Source organism: Schistocerca serialis, chromosome 7 (assembly GCF_023864345.2).
Source record: "Schistocerca serialis cubense isolate TAMUIC-IGC-003099 chromosome 7, iqSchSeri2.2, whole genome shotgun sequence".
Lineage (NCBI taxonomy): Eukaryota > Metazoa > Arthropoda > Insecta > Orthoptera > Acrididae > Schistocerca > Schistocerca serialis.
Genome location: NC_064644.1, coordinates 200,093,651 through 200,113,720, shown reverse-complemented (window position 1 = coordinate 200,113,720; position 20,070 = coordinate 200,093,651).

The following is a 20,070-nucleotide window of genomic DNA, read 5'->3' as shown; positions in this document are numbered from 1 at the left end:
ATTAATGAACAACAGAGGGAGTAGCATAAACCACGTCCCTCTGTTTTGACAAGCGAGAGAGAGCGGGATTACGTCCAGAATTTCAACAAAAACTACAGTCTCTATTTGTACCGTTACTTGCTGATTTAATTTCAACAGATTACTTAATAACACTATCCCAATATTGTAGTTCCAAGTACAAGCCAGAATCTCCGTGTTGTTATATTCAATACGATGACCGGTGCCAAGACAATTTTCTGCAATGGCTGATTTCTAAGCGTGTGTGACTTATGCTCAGTACACTGGTTCACCACAGTCCTGATAGTGTGACCAATATATGGAATGTGACAATTGTAACGCATATGGTAGACACCCGCATTAAGCAAACCAAGATCATCCTTTACGGATCTTAAAACGACAATGGTTTTAGATGATGGTCGAAAAATGCACTTCACGTCGTATTTCCACAAAATACCACGAATCCTAATTAAAATGCTCCCTCCTTAAGGCACAAAGACCGTAGAGTTTGCTGCTACCCCGGTATTATCATCACTCACACGATGCATACACTATGTGAGCAAAAGTATCCGAACACCTGGCTGAAAATGACATACAGATTCGTAGCACCCACCATTGGTAATGCTGCAATTCAATATAGTGTTGACCCACTATTAACCTTGATAATAGCTTCCACTCTCGCAGGCATACATTCAACCAGGTGCTGGAAGGTTTCTTGGGGAATGGCAGCCCATTCTTCACGGAGTGCTGCATTGAGGAGAGATATCGACGTCGATCGGTGAGGTCGGGCAGGAAGTCGGCGTTCGAAAACATCGCGAAGGTGTTCTTTAGGATTCAGGTCAGGAGTCTGTGCAGGTCAGTCCATTACACGAATGTTATTGTCGTGTAACCACTCCGCCACAGGTTGTGCATTATGAACAGGTGCTCGATCGTGTTAAAAGATGCAATCACCATCCCCTAATTTCTCTTCAACAGCCGGAAGCAAGAAGGTGCTTAAGGTATCAATGTAGGCCTGTGCTGTGATAGTGCCAAGCAGAACAACAAGGGGTGCAAGCCGCCTCCATGGAAAACACGACCACACCGTAACACCACCACCTCCGAATTTTACTGTTGGCACTACACACTCTGGCAGATGACGTCCACCGAGCATTCGTCATACCCACGTCCTACCATCGTATCGCCACATTGTGTACCGTGATTAGTCATTCCACTATTCAATCGTCCTATGTTTACGCTCCTTACACCAGTCAGCGTCGTTTGGCATTTACCGGCGTGATGTGTGGCTTATGAACAGCCGTTCGACCAAGAAATCAAAGTTTTCTCACCTCCCGTATAACTTTCATAGTACCTGCAGTGGATCCTGATGCAGTTTGGAATTTATGTGGGATGGCCTGGATAGATATCTGCCGGCGGTCTCTGTCAGTCAACAGACGAGGTTGCTTTTATGCGTACGCCTCTTCACTATCACACAGGAAACAGTGGACCTAGTGATGTTTAGGAGTGTGGAAATCTCGGTTGCAGATCTATGGCACAAGTGGCTCACAATCACCTGACCACGTCCGAAGCCCGTGAGTTAAGCGGAGCGCCCCATTGTGCTCTCTCAGGATGTCTAATGATTACTGAGGTTGCTCATATGGAGTACCAGGTAGTAGGTGGCAGCACAATGCACCGAATATGAAAAACGTATGTTTTTGGGACTGTCCGGATACTTTTGATCACATGGTGTAGTTGATCGATTGCATCTATCTTTCACTATAACCATTCAGACGAAAGGTTACTTCGACATGCGCTAACTCAGCTGGCAAACTCTCACTGCCCGATATGACTAGGGCCCTAAGAACCAAGGTACGAAGCATCCCTTCACGGCGAGCTGCATGGTGACAACTGTCAGCCTCAAATACAAATCAATGTGAGTAAGTTTTCTATGAATACCATGTCCCAAAGTATCGTCAACCTTCCTCCCGAGCAAGGCATTAAGGAAGGGAATACAGCAATCCTTTCCCATCCGCATGGCGAAACGAATATTCGGGTGAATTGAGTTCAGGTGTTCCAAAAAGTCGTTCAAATTCTCACTCAAGTATTGCCTACATATCTGAAAAAAAAAAAATACCTCCCAGGTTTCAAAGCCGCCGACTCCAAGGCACATTCCTCGAATTCTTCCATAAAGAAATTCCAATAACTGGTGACAACGAGCTTCCCATCGCAACTCTTTTGTCTTCTCGTAGAACCGGTCGCTGAATAGAAAGCAAGTATAAGTCAACACATGTCGGAATAGGTTCGCTAATTCAGCACCAAACCCAAACTCTGTGAAAGGTAATGAATTAGAGAGAGAGAAACGAGTAAAGAGAGAGGCCACATGAAAACGTAGTAGAATACCTGTCATTCAAACGCATTCCAACTAATCGACGTAAAAAATCTGCCGAGTTCTTCGTATGGCGCTCACAGGCTCAATAGGATAACAAGGTGTTTTGCTACACGATATGTAGAATGCCAGTGTTACAATTGGGCAAAGAGGGACTTCTTCCTTGTGAATGTTAGGGAGGCCACATTGACTATGGGAAACAGCACAACAAGAGTTGAAATTGTTGATGGTCTCTTGCGATAAGAAACTTTTCTTCAGGGAGCTGTTAGTCTTTCTCTCAACACTTTTTGTCGGATCAGCACCGATCCTGTTATACGTTGAATCAGATTGTAAACACTACATCTTTTGAATGTAATGCCGCTTGTCCAAAACAGCGGCAGCACTTCCCTTGTCCGAAAGTAAAATAACAATGTCCGGGACGATTAGAAATGAACGTAAAGCAGCCTTGTCAGCCGTTGTGGTATTACTCTCTGGTGGATGTGCCCTAGTCGACACCCGACATGCCTCTCTCCCAGCCCCCTCTGCAACATCAGGTGGTAGTTTAAAAATAGTCTGTTCAGCAGAACTAATAAAATCAAGAACTTTATCCATGAGATTTATCACAGGACATTCAGAAATAGTATTAGACTCCGAGCCAAGGATACATTCAAACTTCGCCAGATGCCAGGCAGTTGTTGTGATCTTCAGTCCAGAGACTAGTTTGATGCAGCTCCTCATGGAAGTATATCTCGTGCCAGCCTCTTCATCTCCGAGTAACTACTGCAGCGTACATCCTTCTGAATCTGCTTAGTCGGCCGGGTGGCCGAGCGGTTCTAGGCGCTACAGTCTGGAACCGTGCGACCGCTACGGTCACAGTTTCGAGTCCTGCTCCGGGCATGTATGTGTGTGATGTCCTTAGGTTAGTTAGGTTTAAGTAGTTCTAAGTTCTAGGGGACTGATGGCCTCAGAAGTTATGTCCTATGGTGCTCAGAGCCATTTGAACCATTTTGAATCTGCTTAGTGTACTCATCTCCTGCTCTCCCTTTACGATTTCTGTCCTCCACGGTTCCCTCTAGTACTCAGTTAATGATCCGTTGATGCCTCAGATCGTGTCCTGCCAACCGATCCCTTCTCCAGTCAAGTTGTGCCACAAACTACTCTTCCTTCTATTCAGTAGCTTCTCATTAGTTATGTAATCTACCAGTCTAATATTCAGCATTCTTCTGTAGCACCTCATTTCGAAAGCTTCTATTCTCTTCTTGTCTAAACTATTTATCGTCCATGTTTCATTTCCATACATGGCTACACTCCATACAAACACTTTCAGAAAGGACTTCAGACACTTAAGTCTATACTTGATGTTAACAAATTTCTTCATGCGGTTCTAGGCGCTTCAGTCCGGAACCGCGCGACCGCTACGGTCGCAGGTTCGAATCCTGCCTCGGACATGGATGTTTGTGATGTCCTTAGGTTAGTTAGGTTTAAGTGGTTCTAAGTTCTAGGGGACTGATGACCTCAGATGTTAAGTTCCATAGTGCTCAGATCCGTTTGAACCATTTAAACAAATTTCTATTCTTCAGAAACGCTTTCCTTGCCATAACCAGTCTACGTTTTATACCCTATCCACTTCGATCATCGTAAGTTATTTTGCTTCCAAATTGCAAAACTTTAAGTGTGTGATTTCCTAATCTAATTTCCTCAGCGTTACCTGATTTAATCCGACTACATTATATTATCCTCGTTATACTTTTGTTGATCTTCGTATTATCATTCTTTGAAGATTGTTCATTCCGTACAACTGCTCTTCCAGGTCCTTTGCTGTTTCTGACAGAATTACAATGTCGTCAGCAAACCTTGAAGTTATTAATTCTTCGCAATGGATTTTAATTCCTGATCCGAATTTTTGTTTAGTTTACTGCTTGCTCAATATACAGACTGAATTACATCGGGGATAGGCTACGACCCTCTCTCACTCCCTTCTCAATCAATGCTTCCCTTTCGTACCCCTCGACTCTTGTAACTGCCATCTGGTTTGCGTGCAAATTGTAAATACCCTATCGCTCCCTGTATTTTACCCCTGACACCTCCAGAATTTGAAAGGCAATATTCCAGTCAACACTGTCCAAAGCTTTCTCTAAGTCTACAAATGCTAAAGACGTAGGTTTGCTTTTCCTTAATCTATTTTCTAAGATAAGCCGTAGGGTCAGTACTGCCTCGCGTGTTCCAACGTTTCTACGAAATCCAAACTGATCTTCCCCGAGGTCGGCTTCTACCAGTTTTATCCATTCGTCTGGAAAAAACTGTGTTAGTATTTTGCAAGCGTGACTCACTAAACTGATAGTTCGGTAATTTTCGCACCTGTCAACACTTGCTTACCTTGGGATTGGAATTGTTATATTCTTCTTGCTCACTAGATGGAAGAGTTTTGTCGTGGCTAGCTCTCCCAAGACAATCAGTAGTTTTAATGGGATGTTGTCTACTACTGAGGCGTTTTGACTTAGCTCCTTGCTCTGTCAAATTCTTCACGCACTATCATATCTCCCATTTAATCTCCATCTACGTCCTCTTCCATTTCCGTAATATTACCATCGCACTCGTATAGACCATCCATATATTTCTTCCACCTTTCTCCTTTTCCTTCTTTGCGTAGGACTGGCGTTCCATCTGGGCTCTTGATATTCGTACAGGTGGTTCTCTTTTGTCCAAAGGTCTCTTTAATTTTCCTGCAGGCAGTTAATATCTTATCCTAGTGATACATGCATCTACGTCTTAACATTTGTCCTTGCTTAGCCATTTTGCACTTCCTATCGGTCTCATTTTTGAGACGTTTGTGTTCCTTTTCGCCTGCTTAATTTAGTGAATTTTTAGATTTTCTCCTTCCATCAAATTCGATATCTCTTCTGTTACCCAAGGATTTCTACAAGCCGTCGTTTCTTTACCTACTTAATCCTCTGCTGCCGTCACTATCTCATCTCTCAAATCTACCCATTCCTTTTCTGCTGTATTTTTTTCCCCTGTTCTTTTCAATCGTTCGCTAATGCTCTCTCTGAGACTGCTACAACCTGTTGTTCTTTCAGTTTATACAGGTCCCTTCTCCTTAAATTCCTTGCGGTTTCTTCAGTTTTAATCTACAGTTCATGACCAATAAATTGTGACCAGAGTCCCCATCTGCCCCTGGAAATGTATTACAATTTAAAACCTGGTTCTTAAATCTCTTACACTCCAGTGTCTCCAGAGCTCTTCCCCGTATACAACCATCTTTCGTGATTCATAAACCAAGTTTTAGCTGTGATTAAGTTATGCTCTGTATAAAATTCTACCAGGCGGCTTGCTCTTTCATTCCTTACACCCAGTCCATATTCAGCAACTACTTTGCCTTCTCTTCCTTTTCATACCAATGAATTCCAGTCCCCCATGACTATTAAATTTTCGTCTCTCTTAACCATCTGAATAATTTCTTTTATAACATCATGCATTTCTTGAATTTCTTCATTACCTGCGGAGCTTGTTGGCATATAAACATGTACTACTGTGGTAGACGTGGGCTTCGTGTCCATCTTGGCTACAATAATGCGTTCGCTATGCTGTTCTTAGTAGCTTATCCGTGTTCCTATTTTTTATTATTTATTAAACCTACTCCTGCCTTATCCATACTTGATTTTATATTTAAGGCCCTGTATTCAACTGACCAGAACTCTTGCTCCTCCTGCCACTGATCTTCATTAATTCCCACTATATATAACTTTCATCTGTCAATTTCCATTTTCAGATTTTCTAGCCGACCTGCCCAATTATGGGATCTGACATTCCATTCTCCGATCCGTAGAACGCCAGCTTTGTTTCTCCTGATAACGACGTCCTCCTGAGTATTCCTCGCCCGGAGAGCCGAATGAGGGACTATTTTATCTCCGTAATATTTTGCCCAAGACGACGCCTTCTTCATTTAACCGTACAGTAAAGCTGCATGCCCTCGGGAAAAATGACGGCTGTAGTTTCCCCTTGCTTTCAACCACCGGGCAGTTACAGAATGAAATTCCCATTCAGACAGCGATCATGAAGCATCGTCCAGCCAAACCGAAGAAAAAGCCGAAATTTTTGAACCAATCATTAAATGAAGCCGAAACATTTCCTTCGTAACAAAATCCAACTGACGACGAGAATAATGGATCCTCAGAAGGAAGTTGGATGGTACATTGGAACATGCTGTTTCTGGGAAACGTACTGACACTGATTTGTATCTGAGGCCGACAGTTGTCACCATCTAGCCCAACGTGAAGGGGTACTTCGTACCTTGGTTGATTAATTGGCTGAGGAAGGTTATGGGCCTTAACGGCGAGTTCATCAGTCCCACTCGTACCTTGGTTCACAGGGCCCAGGTTATCTCGGACTGTGAGAGTTTTTCACCTGAGTTAGCCCATCTCGAAGTCAACGTTCGTCTGAATGGTTATAGTGAAAGGCAGATCAGACGTGGGTGGCTATCGACAAACTGTGAGTTGGCACAAAACTCTACGGTCTTTGTTCCTTACGCATGGAGCATTTCGAACAGGACTGATGGTATTTTGCGGAAATATGATGTTAAGTACTTTTTTCGACCTCCATCTAAGATCATAGTCCTTTACGGTTTCGTGAAAGATGATCTTCATTTGCGTGAGGCGGATGTCTACTGTATTCCTTGGAGATGTGGCGTGTTATATATTGGTCAAACTATCGGGACTCTGGGGGACCGGTGCACTGAACATAAGCTGCACACACGTTTACCACTGCCGAGCAAATATGGCATTGCTGGACATCCTCTTGGCACCGATTATCGCATGGAATATAACTACACGAAGATTCTGACATGCATTTCAAGCTATTGGGGTAGTGCTATTAAGTAAGCTGTTGAAATTAAAGTAGCAAGTAACCTTGTAAATAGAGTTGGTAGTTTTTGTTGAAATTCTGAATGGAATCCTGCTCTCTCACATGTCAAAAAGCGGAGGGACAGGGCTAATGCTACGTCACCTGTTGATTGTTAATTTCAGAATCGATAATTTCTGACGTCGATCATCTTTGGTTTGTGATGATTCTAGTGTTTAGTGTGTGTGTGTGTGTGTGTGTGTGTGTGTGTGTGTGTGTGTGTGTGTGCCGGCCTGTGTGGCCGAGCGGTCCTAGGCGCTTCAGTCTGGAGCCGGGCGACCGCTACGGTCGCAGGTTCGAATCCTGCCTCGGACGTGGATGTGTGTGATGTTCTTAGGTTAGTTAGGTTTAAGTAGTTCTAAGTTCTAGGGGACTGATGACCTCAGATGTTAAGTCCTATAGTGCTCAGAGCCATTTTGTGTGTGTGTGTGTGTGTGTGTGTGTGCGTGTGTGTGTGTGTGTGTGTGTGTGTGTGTTTTACCTTTACCGAGGTTCTGTGAAAACCGTGGTTTTGAATTTGCTAGCTCAGCAGTTACTCGCTGCAGTTTTGCCTTGAAAAAGGTAGGGTGTGCTCCCTTCGAAATATCGACAACTGTCGACGACGTCAGCCAGTTGAATTCCCGTAAGTTATCTGAGCAGAAGAGACTGCTTGAAGACTGAAAGACATAGAGAAAAATTACACTTATCGATGTGTAATAGTACTAGTGTGTAGAAGGACTAGGCTGAAGTGGATGTGACACTTGTTGTTGAAAGATGTTAATTTTATTGCAATTCCAACATCCAGCAAGCATTTCCTTAAAAATAATACGAGGGTTGCCCAGCAAGTAACGCAACTCATTTTTTTCTTCAAGAATTCTTTATTGAACATAATGACAATTACACACAAAAAAGAATGATGTTTTATCTACAAACCCCATTTTTCCACGTAATCTCCATTCCGTTCTATGGTCTTCCTCCAACGCGAAACAAGGTCGTGTATGCCCTGTTGGTACACACGCTTTTGAATATCCGAGTGTGCGGATAATTGCATCCACACTTTCTTTGCCGATTGACAGATGCAGCGCCATCTGCCGAGTCGTACTGCGTCTGACCTCGCAAATGACATCATGAGCTCGCTGCAACATGTGAGATGTGACAGCCGTGGATGTTCTCCAACAACCGCTACAAATTTTGGAGCTCCCGCGAACCGCCTTCTGATGACCTCACCCTCTGTGCCGAGCTACTAAGTGTACCTCTGTCGACAGCAGATGCTCCATAGAGTATGCTCAAGTGTTTGTGAATATTCCCAACAGTTTCTTTCCCTGTAGTTAGAAATTCAATGGCGGCACGTTGCTTGTAACGTACAAAACCTACAGGCGCCATTTTGAAACTGTCCTGCAGCTACGCTATCTGTCGGAAATCACGGAAACTTGGCGTGCTCAGTAGACTTCAAATGATAAATGGTGATTATAATTAAAGTTAAGCTTTCAAAACTCTGTAGAAATGACACCACTGTGCAAGAGGTCCATGACTAAGGAATTTATTGCTAGCGCACTCGGGCAGATGTAACTTCGATGGATTGCTCACGTGCTGCCTGCGATATGTAAGCTACAATAGAATCGCAGACCAGAGAGCAGTGTCGGCAGCAGTAATAGTAGTAGGAGCTCGCAGTCGGGGCTTGGGTCAGGTCGCTCGTAGACAACAATTGTAGAGTTGTATAGCTTACAGCTAGCACTTGTGTCCTGGAGTTCGGACAATGCAGTCCAGTAGTGGTGTTTTGTAGCTCGAGAAGAGCAGTAGAGCTATGGAATTACCAAGGCAGGTCGTGGAGAACGATGGCGGTGCCTGAGCGATGTAGTACAAAAATTATTGTTCTTTATTGCCACGCGCATATGTTAATTGCTACAACTGATTTTTGTACTACTCTTACATCAAAATCCCACGTAAATGTTTTCAAAACCTTTCAATAATAATCTTTCTTATAAAGATAACTTTTGACAGTCATTCATCTCCGTTTAAAGTTTTTACTAATTTCTCCTATCCATAGTCATGCCGATTATTGTAAAAAAAAATCAGTTGTTTATCATATATATCATGCATACCAGCACTGCACTGTGCTGCGCCAAAAAAAATTCTTATAGGAGCAGATACATACGCGTTATTCGGCGACATCATTGAGGTAAGAATTTTCAGTTTATTCAGAATGACTTTTCAGGGCCATGACGCAGCGCTGCTGACATCCAGATATATCAGTTTAGATTCACAGTCAGTTAATTATTGAAAGGTTACATTACGAGATTTCTTTTCAAAGGTTATATATGAGTCACATTTTTATTGGGAGGTTAGTCACTTTTTTATTGGGAGGTTAGTCACTTTTTTATTGGGAGGTTACAACTGGTCAGAATGACGAAAAAATTGCAGCGGAATATTATCGGAGAAATGGGAAATCGTGTGGCAGAATAAAAAAAAATAGTGTGAAAATTGATGAATAGATAGCACTGTATGTGTCAGATACGTAAATGTAAACGCCTGTCCGCGCACGAACCATTGAAGTTGGTGTAAACACTCCGGGTACACGGCTTTTCCTCCTTTCGCGTCTGCGACGTTCACCATGACTGTCTTAAAGCAGGATCGCGCTCTGCTTGTAAAGTTGTGTTACAGGAATGATGACTGTGCACACGTCGCTCTGTTCAAAATGTTCAAATGTGTGTGAAATCTTATGGGACCTAACTGCTAAGGTCATCAGTCCCTAAGCTTACACACTACTTAACCTAAATTATCCTAAGAACAAACACACACACCCATGCCCGAGGGAGGACTCGAAACTGCGCTGGGACCAGCCGCACAGGCCATGACACGACGCCCCGCTGAAAGGCATTGGTCCGATGACTGCTGTGAGACTGGAGAACATAATTCGGAAATTCGAAAGGACGGCTTCTTTGGTTGTATAACGTGGTAGAGGGAGGAAACGAATTGATTCGACGTCAGTGAAAGCCGTGGCCACAGCAATGCAGTGGTGGTGTGCAACCGTGTCGTGCACAGATAATTGTCCGAACATTAGACGTACCTGTGAGCATGGTGTGTAAAATCCTACGAAGCATCCTTCTCTACTATCCGTTCAAAATTACCCATGTACACGAGTTGCTTCCTGTTGACCTGTCAGCAAGAGAGATCTCTGCTTTAGAATTTCTCGCTGGCATTGAAGTGAATAATTGGCCATGCAAGACAGACAGACAGAGCCCACTTCCATCTGATAGGATATGTCAATGCGCAAAACTGTCAAATATGGGCAACGGAAAATCCACACGCAAAACAACCACTACCACTTCATCCTGAAAAGGTCATTGTGTGGTGCGGGTTTACGGCATCATTTACTATAGGGCCATATTTTTTCGAAGAGACAGGTGCTTCCGGCCCTGTTACCTGTACCGTCACTGCTATGAGTGTCTTTCCAGCTCTTTAACAGCGTAGATGTGTGGATGAGATCATTATTATGTAAGATGGCGCACCTCCGCTCATTGCAAATGCAGTTAAGCAGCTGCTTAAGCACCAATTCGGAAACGCTAGAATTATCAGCCGCCATTTCCCTACAGCCTGGCCGGCCGGTGTGGCATTTCAGCCTGGAACCGCGCGACCGCTACGGTCGCAGGTTCGTATCCTGCCGCGGGCATGGATGTGTGTGATGTCTTTAGGTTAGTTAGGTATAAGTAGTTCTAAGTTCTAGGGGACTGATGACCTCAGATGTTAAGTCCCATAGTGCTCAGAGCCATTTGAACCAACCTACAGTCTGTGATGTTAATCCAAATGAAAGATGTTGTGTTCAGTGTTTTCATTGCAGACTTAGCTGCATTGAAGCCACGCACTGCACAACACATTCCGAACGTGACTCTGGATCAGTTGTGGAATATGATGTTCATCGATTTCAACTTGTTGCAGAAAACAGTGAACAGCATATTGAATATATTTTGCGCCAGTCACATGGAAATTAATAATCCTATTTGATTTTTATTAATGCTTTTTATGCTTTTTTGGCCTCAGAACACTTAAAAAACCAATGTGATTAATGCTTTTTATGCAGTTTTTGGCCAGAGGACAATTAAAAACCGATTTTTACCATCCGATGTGATATGACGTTGCCGTGGTGGATGGGCTTACGTAAATAACAGTATTACGCCTGTTCACCTGAGAAGTTCCATGCCTTTTTGTTTTGCATGTCGCCTCTCATTTTCATCATTTTTTTTAACGTTTAATATCATTTCACTGCGGGAACATGCCAAATAATGTCATTCTGATGAGAATATTTGTACTGAGAGGTCATATTACTTTTTTCTTGATTCCTATGCATGTTGGGAAAGTATGTGGTCTTGCTTTTAGTTTCCTTCCCTGAGTGGCTTGTTGCTAGGCGAGCACCAGAGGACGCGACACACTGCGCTTTCGTGGGGGGTCTGCACTTCCGTGAATACGGAGAGAGTCATACATCAATGGGCTTCAGCGCCTGGCGGTGCGACTGACCTACGTCGAGTTTCGCCTATTGTATGGAGGGCGAAACGACCTGCGAGCCATCTTAGTGTCGCCGCAGTTTATGTGTTTACCATTCCGGCGCGTCTGGAACGAAGACTGCTGGCGCCGGCTGACGATATTGTCTTCATGATTCTGAGAATACTTGTGGACCGCGCCCTGCAGTGTGCGACTGGTTGGCGCCAGATGGCCGGTGGTGTTGGCATGCTGTTTTCGTAGCTGGTCAAATGGCAAGTTCAGTGGTTCAAATGACTCTGAGCACTATGGGACTTAACTTCTGAGGTCATCAGTCCCCTAGAACTTCGAACTACGTAAACCTAACTAACCTAAGGACATCACACACATCCATACCCGAGGTAGAATTCGAACCTGCGACCGTAACGGTCGCGCAGTTCCAGACTGTAGCGCCTAGAACCGCTCGGTCACTCCGGCCGGCCAAGTTCAGTGCCCCCTCCCCCCCCTCCAGGCAGGCTTTCACGGTGTATACTGCTGATGAAATCTTCTCGGGCTTCCATCCGGGTAGCTGCGTCGAAAATCCGCGACGTTTCGGTGAGTGTCATTCACATTATCTTCTGGCGACACTCATCCACGACGTTTCGATGAGTATCATCAGATGAGTGTCGCCAGAAGATAATGAGAATGACACTCACCGAAACGTCGCGGATTTTCGACGCAGTTAGCCGTATGGAAGCTCGAGAAGATTTCATCAGTAACAGAGGCATGTTTGGTCAAATGGTTCAAATGGCTCTGAGCACTATGGGACTTAACATCTATGGTCATCAGTCCCTGAGAACTTAGAACTACTTAAACCTAACTAACCTAAGGACATCACACAACACCCAATCATCACGAGGCAGAGAAAATCCCTGACCCCGACGGGAATCGAACCCGGGAACCCGGGCGTGGGAAGCGCGAACGCTACCACACGACCGCGAGCTGTGGACATGTTTGGTCAACTTAGGCCAGTTGACGTCATAATACCCTGCACGAAATTGGAGTGAACGATCGCTATTGGCGCGGATGATGCTGCGAGATAGTGTGGGAGAATTTTGGAATCAACACTGAATGCGGATTCGCGGCTTTTAGAGGATAGTGGGGAGTTGAGTAACGTTGACTTCATTCTTGCGTTACGCGGGAGCATGGCATTCGGCATCTGATCTTCATTGGAATCGGATAGTCTTGCGACTTAGTCGCACTTTCTCGGTATCGTTGAGGAGCATGACTTCGGTTATACTCCAGTTTCATTCTGCGTTTTCGCGCCTGTATCGACAGGGCGAGTTTAGGCGGTTTTGGTGTGTCTCTTCCTAGAGGTACATCCTCATGCATCCAGGAATTTCGGTGCTTCGGCTACTTGAGCAGAACTTAGAATTCTCAGACAGCATTCAAGGCCACGGGTTGAAACAGAGTTACTGGATAGCATGAGTCGGCGCCTACATCATCAGAACGCTACTTACCGCCAGCGTGCTGCAGGTTTCAGGAATGTAAAGTATTTTGCGGCTCCGGTATTATACGATCTGTCAATTTTATACTGAAGTCCTCAGCAGCAAGCGTGCTCCCTTTGCTACAAGTTCACCTTGCTTGTGTCTCCGTGTGTTGCCATTTGAGCTCTCACTACTAATCGCAAAACTGCATTGTAGTCGGGGGAGTAATATTTGATTAATTAGAGCCTCCAAGCATTATCGTCAATTTATTGCATCACAGGGAGTAGGAGCACCTTGTTCTCGAGCCAACTCTTATTCTCGTAATAGTTCAGTCTACCCTATCCTTTAGCCTACTATTTGTATCGACAATCAAGTACCTTTGTGTTCTGATGTATAATAAATCTCATTGGAATATTTAATCAGCATATCATTTCGAAGATACATGCAGAGTACCATTCCCTGTAGCGTATTATGACAAAATTCCTTTCTTTTTACTCAGTAGATTAGGATTTTTATTAAATTATTGTGCGTGTGCACTCCTTACTTTGCCAACTAGCAGGGTCCCGCATCAATTCCTTTCGTTACCGTTGTGCACATAACTAATTAGTCTGTAGGTAAGGAGGGGGTCGAGTGCATGTTTAGTTTTCATGCAAAATTCGCCAGAATTAAAGAGGTACAAACTCTTCTCCAGCCCGGAACTTCACACAACCATGAACACTGACTAGTACAGTTTGTTTGACATCAAACGTACACCTTAGGCTGGTTGTATGATTCATTTGTCGTTTGTAGTCGACCGCTATTAAATTATGATGCTTACAGCGTCACCTATTGCTACATTTTGTAACTATTTATTTTTCTTCTGCCATACGTTTTCCCCCTTCTCTGATAGTATTCCGTTGCAATCTGACATCATTCTGACCAGTGGTGTTATTTCTACAGTGGTTTGAAACTTTAACTTTGATTATAATCACCCTGTACATACATAATCTTTCGCATTCGTAGCATTGTTTTCAGCTAAGATAAAAAGTGCTGTGCATTAGTTTCTGGGCAACCTTCGTACTGAAACCCCCATAACGCTTTCTCTACTTCATGATCTCGAATCGCAAAAATGGCCAGTAAGTTTTACTAACGGATGAGCTCACGTACAAATGTTACAAAATGATAGAAATGGTTTCGCACAGAATTATAATGAAACGCAAATGGTTCAAATGCCTCTGAGCACTATGGGACTTAATTTTTGAGGTCATCAGTGTGGTGTCACCACCAGACACCACACTTGCTAGGTGGTAGCCTTTAAATCGGCCGCGGTCCATTAGTATACGTCGGACCCGCGTGTCACCACTGTCAGTGATTGCAGACCGAGCGCCACCACACGGCAGGTCTAGAGAGACGTCCTAGCACTCGCCCCAGTTGTACAGCCGACTTTGCTAGCGATGCTACACTGACAAATACGCTCTCATTTGCCGAGACGATAGTTAGCATAGCCTTCAGCTACGTCATTTGCTACGACCTAGCAAGGCGCCATTCCCAGTTTATATTGAGCATATTAATGTACCGTCAAGAGCGATGTACACCAATTATGGATTAAAGTATTCCAGCAACAGCGTACCTTATTGGCTATATTAATTACAGTTAAGTGTTCCAGACCTCACGCCAGTCTGCGTGTAATTAAACGCGTGCATTTCGGCCTCCTCCAGCAACACGGTGTTGGCTCTTCTGCCAACACAGCAATCAGTCCCCTAGAACTTAGAAGTACTTAAACCTAACTAACTCAAGTACATCACACACATCCATGCCCGAGGCAGAATTCGAACCTGCGCCGTAGCGGTCGCGCGATTCCAGACTCCAGCGCCTAGAACCGCTCGGCCACTCCGGCCAGCTCCCACACAAGTGTAATAAACAGAATACAGATAACTTCCCAGCCTACTACAACAAAACAGACACTTATCTCTGAAATTCAATTAACAGTTTAGTGTAATTTAATGACATGGTGATCAAGCTAGAATCAGTATCAGCTACTTCAGAGAATATGCCCCTTTCAGCCATGAGATATTTAACTGAACGATAAAATGCAAAATACTCAAACAACGAATAGCTTGATATTACGCACGTATATTAACTAGTTCAAATAGCGACACAAATCGTTACTTGTTTGTATAATATACCTCAAAAAGGGTCACTCCTGATAAATCTCAGGCTACAACAGCCCAGCCAATGCGGCTTACACAGCGATACCATCGGCCCCTATTCACGTGCAGTAACCCGCCACAGCAGCCACACGTAAACATCAGACAGCCCAAACTGGCAGTTCAGCGTACGAGCTTTCTCCAGTATCAGCCCCAACTAGTACACAAAATAACGTAAATGTTTAATGGTAACCGTCACTGTCACCGATACGGACCAAGTCATAACTGTGATCAGACGGCTCCACAACTCGTGACGACATGGGGTCGGCACACAGTGGATAGAGTATCTCTCTGAATTTTCATCTGTAATACGTGCTCTGGCGTAGTTGCACAGCGCACCACTCGGTAGAGGCATGTCAGCACATGAAGCCAAATCATTAGTTTGCGAGAGCAGACCGGCAACCCAATGAACAGATTTCCGAAGTGGATTGTCTCTGCGACTGAGGAATTCGTAAAGGGAGGCCTCCCTCGGGGCCGACGAGATATACGGGTCCTGCAACGAAACTGTGACGTTATACTACACTCATGCTCATAAATTAAGAATAATGCTGATATATGGTGAAACAACGCTGTAGTGGGCGGTGTGCGTTTTTAAATCGCCTCGGGGTATGACCATACGGTGCATTTTGTCTGCGGTCTTCGCACGGTGGCGCTGGCAGCAGTCCACATACGCAAAGTTGTGTTGGTACATGTCAGACTACGGTGCAGCGAGTAAGTGTGCTGACGTTTTCAGACATGCTAATGGTGACTGTGTGTTGAAAATTGCTCAAAGAACATATATTGGTGAGGGGTAGAATACTGGGGTGACTGGACGCTGGTCAAACACAGCAGGCTCTCCGTGTGTCACAAAGTATGATCTCAAGATTATGGCAACGATTGCAGCAGACAGGAAACGTGTCCAGGCGCTACAGTACGGGACGTTCACACTGTACAACACCGCAAGAAGACCGATATCTCACCATTATTGGCCGCAGACGACCACGGAGTACTGCAGGTACCCTTGCTCGGGACCTTACCGCAGCCACTGGAACAGTTGTCTCCAGACACACAGACTACCAGCTACTGAACAGACATGGTTTATTCGCCCGGAGACCTGCAAGGCCCATGCCACTGATCCCTTGTCACAGGATAGCCCGTAAAGTCTGGTGTCAAGAACACATTACATGGTCACTGGAACAGTGGTCCCAGGTTATGTTCACGGACGAGTCCAGGTATAGTCTGAACAATGATTGTCGCCGGATTTTCATCTGGGGTGAACCAGGAGCCAGATACCAACGCCTTAATGTCCTTGAAAGGGATCTGTATGAAGGTCGTGGTTTGATGGTGTGGGGTGGATTATGATTGGTGCACATACACCCCTGCAAGTCTTTGAGAGAGGAACTGCACCAGGTCGGGTGTATCGGGACGTCATTTTGCACCAGTATGTCCGCATTGGCGGCCGAAGACTTCCGGCATGAGAAGTCAGCCTCATTCTGCCAACGGCCTTGACAAAGAGGGCGGAGGAGCGGATAGAGGTTCAGGGCACTCTCTTGTCCTAGGGGTGGGAAATTGCCCCTAAAGGCGGAAAAATCAGCAATGATCAACGAGATGGGGATGCAGAAGGCAATGGAAACCACTGCATTAAAGACACGTAACGTGTATCCACAGGACATGTGGCCTGTAATTGAAGAAGTGTCATGATGATCTCTCCATTGGCAAAAGATTCCGGAATAGTCCCCCATTCGGATCTCCGGGAGGGGACTGCCAAGGGGGAGGTTACCATGAGAAAAAGATTGAATAATCAACGAAAGGATAACGTTCTACGAGTCGGGGCGTGGAATGTCAGAAGCTTGAACGTGGCAGAGAAACTAGAAAATCTGAAAAGGGAAATGCAAAGGCTCAATCTAGATATAGTAGGGGTCAGTGAAGTGAAGTGGAAGGAAGACAAGGATTTCTGGTCAGATGAGTATCGGGTAATATCAACAGCAGCAGAAAATGGTATAACAGGTGTAGGATTCGTTATGAATAGGAAGGTAGGGCAGAGGGTGTGTTACTGTGAACAGTTCAGTGACCGGGTTGTTCTAATCAGAATCGACAGCAGACCAACACCGACAATGATAGTTCAGGTATACATGCCGACGTCGCAAGCTGAAGATGAACAGATAGAGAAAGTGTATGAGGATATTGAAAGGGTAATGCAGTATGTAAAGGGGGACGAAAATCTAATAGTCATGGGTGACTGGAATGCAGTTGTAGGGGAAAGAGTAGAAGAAAAGGTTACAGGAGAATATGGGCTTGGTACGAGGAATGAAAGAGGAGAAAGACTAATTGAGTTCTGCAACAAGTTTCAGCTAGTAATAGCGAATACCCTGTTCAAGAATCACAAGAGGAGGAGGTACACTTGGAAAAGGCCGGAAGATAAGGGAAGATTTCAATTAGATTACATCATGGTCAGACAGAGATTCCGAAATCAGATACTGGATTGTAAGGCGTACCCAGGAGCAGATATAGACTCAGATCACAATATAGTGGTGATGAAGAGTAGGCTGAAGTTCAAGACATTAGTCAGGAAGAATCAATACGCAAAGAAGTGGGATACGGAAGTACTAAGGAATGACGAGATACGTTTGACGTTCTCTAACGCGATAGATACAGCAATAAGGAACAGCGCAGTAGGCAATACAGTTGAAGAGGAATGGACATCTCTAAAAAGGGCCATCACAGAAGTTAGGAAGGAAAACATAGGTACAGAGAAGGTAGCTGCGAAGAAACCATGGGTAACAGAAGAAATACTTCAGTTGATTGATGAAAGGAGGAAGTACAAACATGTTCCGGAAAATCAGGAATACAGAAATACAAGCCGCTGAGGAATGAAATAAATAGGAAGTGCAAGGAAGCTAAGACGAAATGGCTGCAGGAAAAATGTGAAGAAATCGAAAAAGATATGATTGTCGGAAGGACAGACTCAGCATACAGGAAAGTCAAAACAGCCTTTGGTGACATTAAAAGCAACGGTGGTAACATTAAGAGTGCAACGGGAATTCCACTGTTAAATGCAGAGGAGAGAGCAGATAGGTGGAAAGAATACACTGAAAGCCTCTATGAGGGTTAAGATTTGTCTGATGTGATAGAAGAAGAAACAGGAGTCGATTTAGAAGAGATAGGGGATCCAGTATTAGAATCGGAATTTAAAAGAGTCAAATACGGCAGAAGGGATAGATAATATTCCATCAGAATTTCTAAAATCATTGGGGGAAGTGGCAACAAAACGACTATTCACGTTGGTGTGTAGAATAAATGAGTCTGGCGAGATACCATCTGACTTTCGGAAAAGCATCATCCACACAATTCCGAAGACGGCAAGAGCTGACAAGTGCAAGAATTATCGCACAATCAGCTTAACAGCCCATGCATCGAAGCTGCTTACAAGAATAATATACAGAAGAATGGAAAAGAAAATTGAGAATGCGCTAGGTGACGATCAGTTTGGCTTTAGGAAAAGTAAAGGGACGAGAGAGGCAATTCTGACGTTACGGGTAATAATGGAAGCAAGGCTAAAGAAAAATCAAGACACTTTCATAGGATTTGTCGACCTGGAAAATGCATTCGACAGTATAAAATGGTGCAAGCTGTTCGAGATTCTGAAAAAAAATAGGGGTAAGCTATAGGGAGAGACGGGTCGTATACAATATGTACAACAACCAAGAGGGAATAATAAGAGTGGACGATCAAGAACGAAGTGCTCGTATTAAGAAGGGTGTAAGACAAGGCTGTAGCGTTTCGTCCCTACTCTTCAATCTGTACATCGAGGAAGCAATGATGGAAATTAAAGAAAGGTTCAGGAGTGGAATTAAAATACAAGATGAAAGGATATCAATGATACGATTCGCTGATGACATTGCTATCCTGAATGAAAGTGAAGAAGAATTAAATGATCTGCTGAACGGAATGAACAGTCTAATGAGTACACAGTATGGTTTGAGAGTAAATCGGAGCAAGACGAAGGTAATGAGAAGTAGTAGAAATGAGAACAGCGAGAAACTTAACATCAGGATTGATGGTCACGAAGTCAATGCAGTTAAGGAATTCTGCTACCTAGGCAGTAAAATAACCGATGACGGACGGAGCAAGGAGGACATCAAAAGCAGACTCGCTATGGCAAAAAAGGCATTTCTGGCCAAGAGAAGTCTACTAATATCAAATACCGGCCTTAATTTGAGGAAGAAATTTCTGAGGATGTACGTCTGGAGTACAGCATTGTATGGTAGTGAAACATGGACTGTGGGAAACCCGGAACAGAAGAGAATCGAAGCATTTGAGATGTGGTGCTATAGACGAATGTTGAAAATTAGGTGGACTGATAAGGTAATGAATGAGGAGGTTCTACGCAGAATCGGAGAGGAAAGGAATATGTGGAAAACACTGATAAGGAGAAGGGACAGGATGATAGGACATCTGCTAAGACATGAGGGAATGACTTCCATGGTACTAGAGGGAGCTGTAGAGGGCAAAAACTGTAGAGGAAGACAGTGATTGGAATACGTCAAGCAAATAATTGAGGACGTAGGTTGCAAGTGCTACTCTGAGATGAAGAGATTAGCACAGGAAAGGAATTCGTGGCGGGCCGCATCAAACCAGTCAGTAGACTGATGACAAAAAAAAAAAGTCCGCCTTTTAAGGGGTGCAGTGGGTCTCACCTTCCTCCTAATGGATGATAACGCCCCCAATGAGCTGCCATCGTGGAGGAGTACCT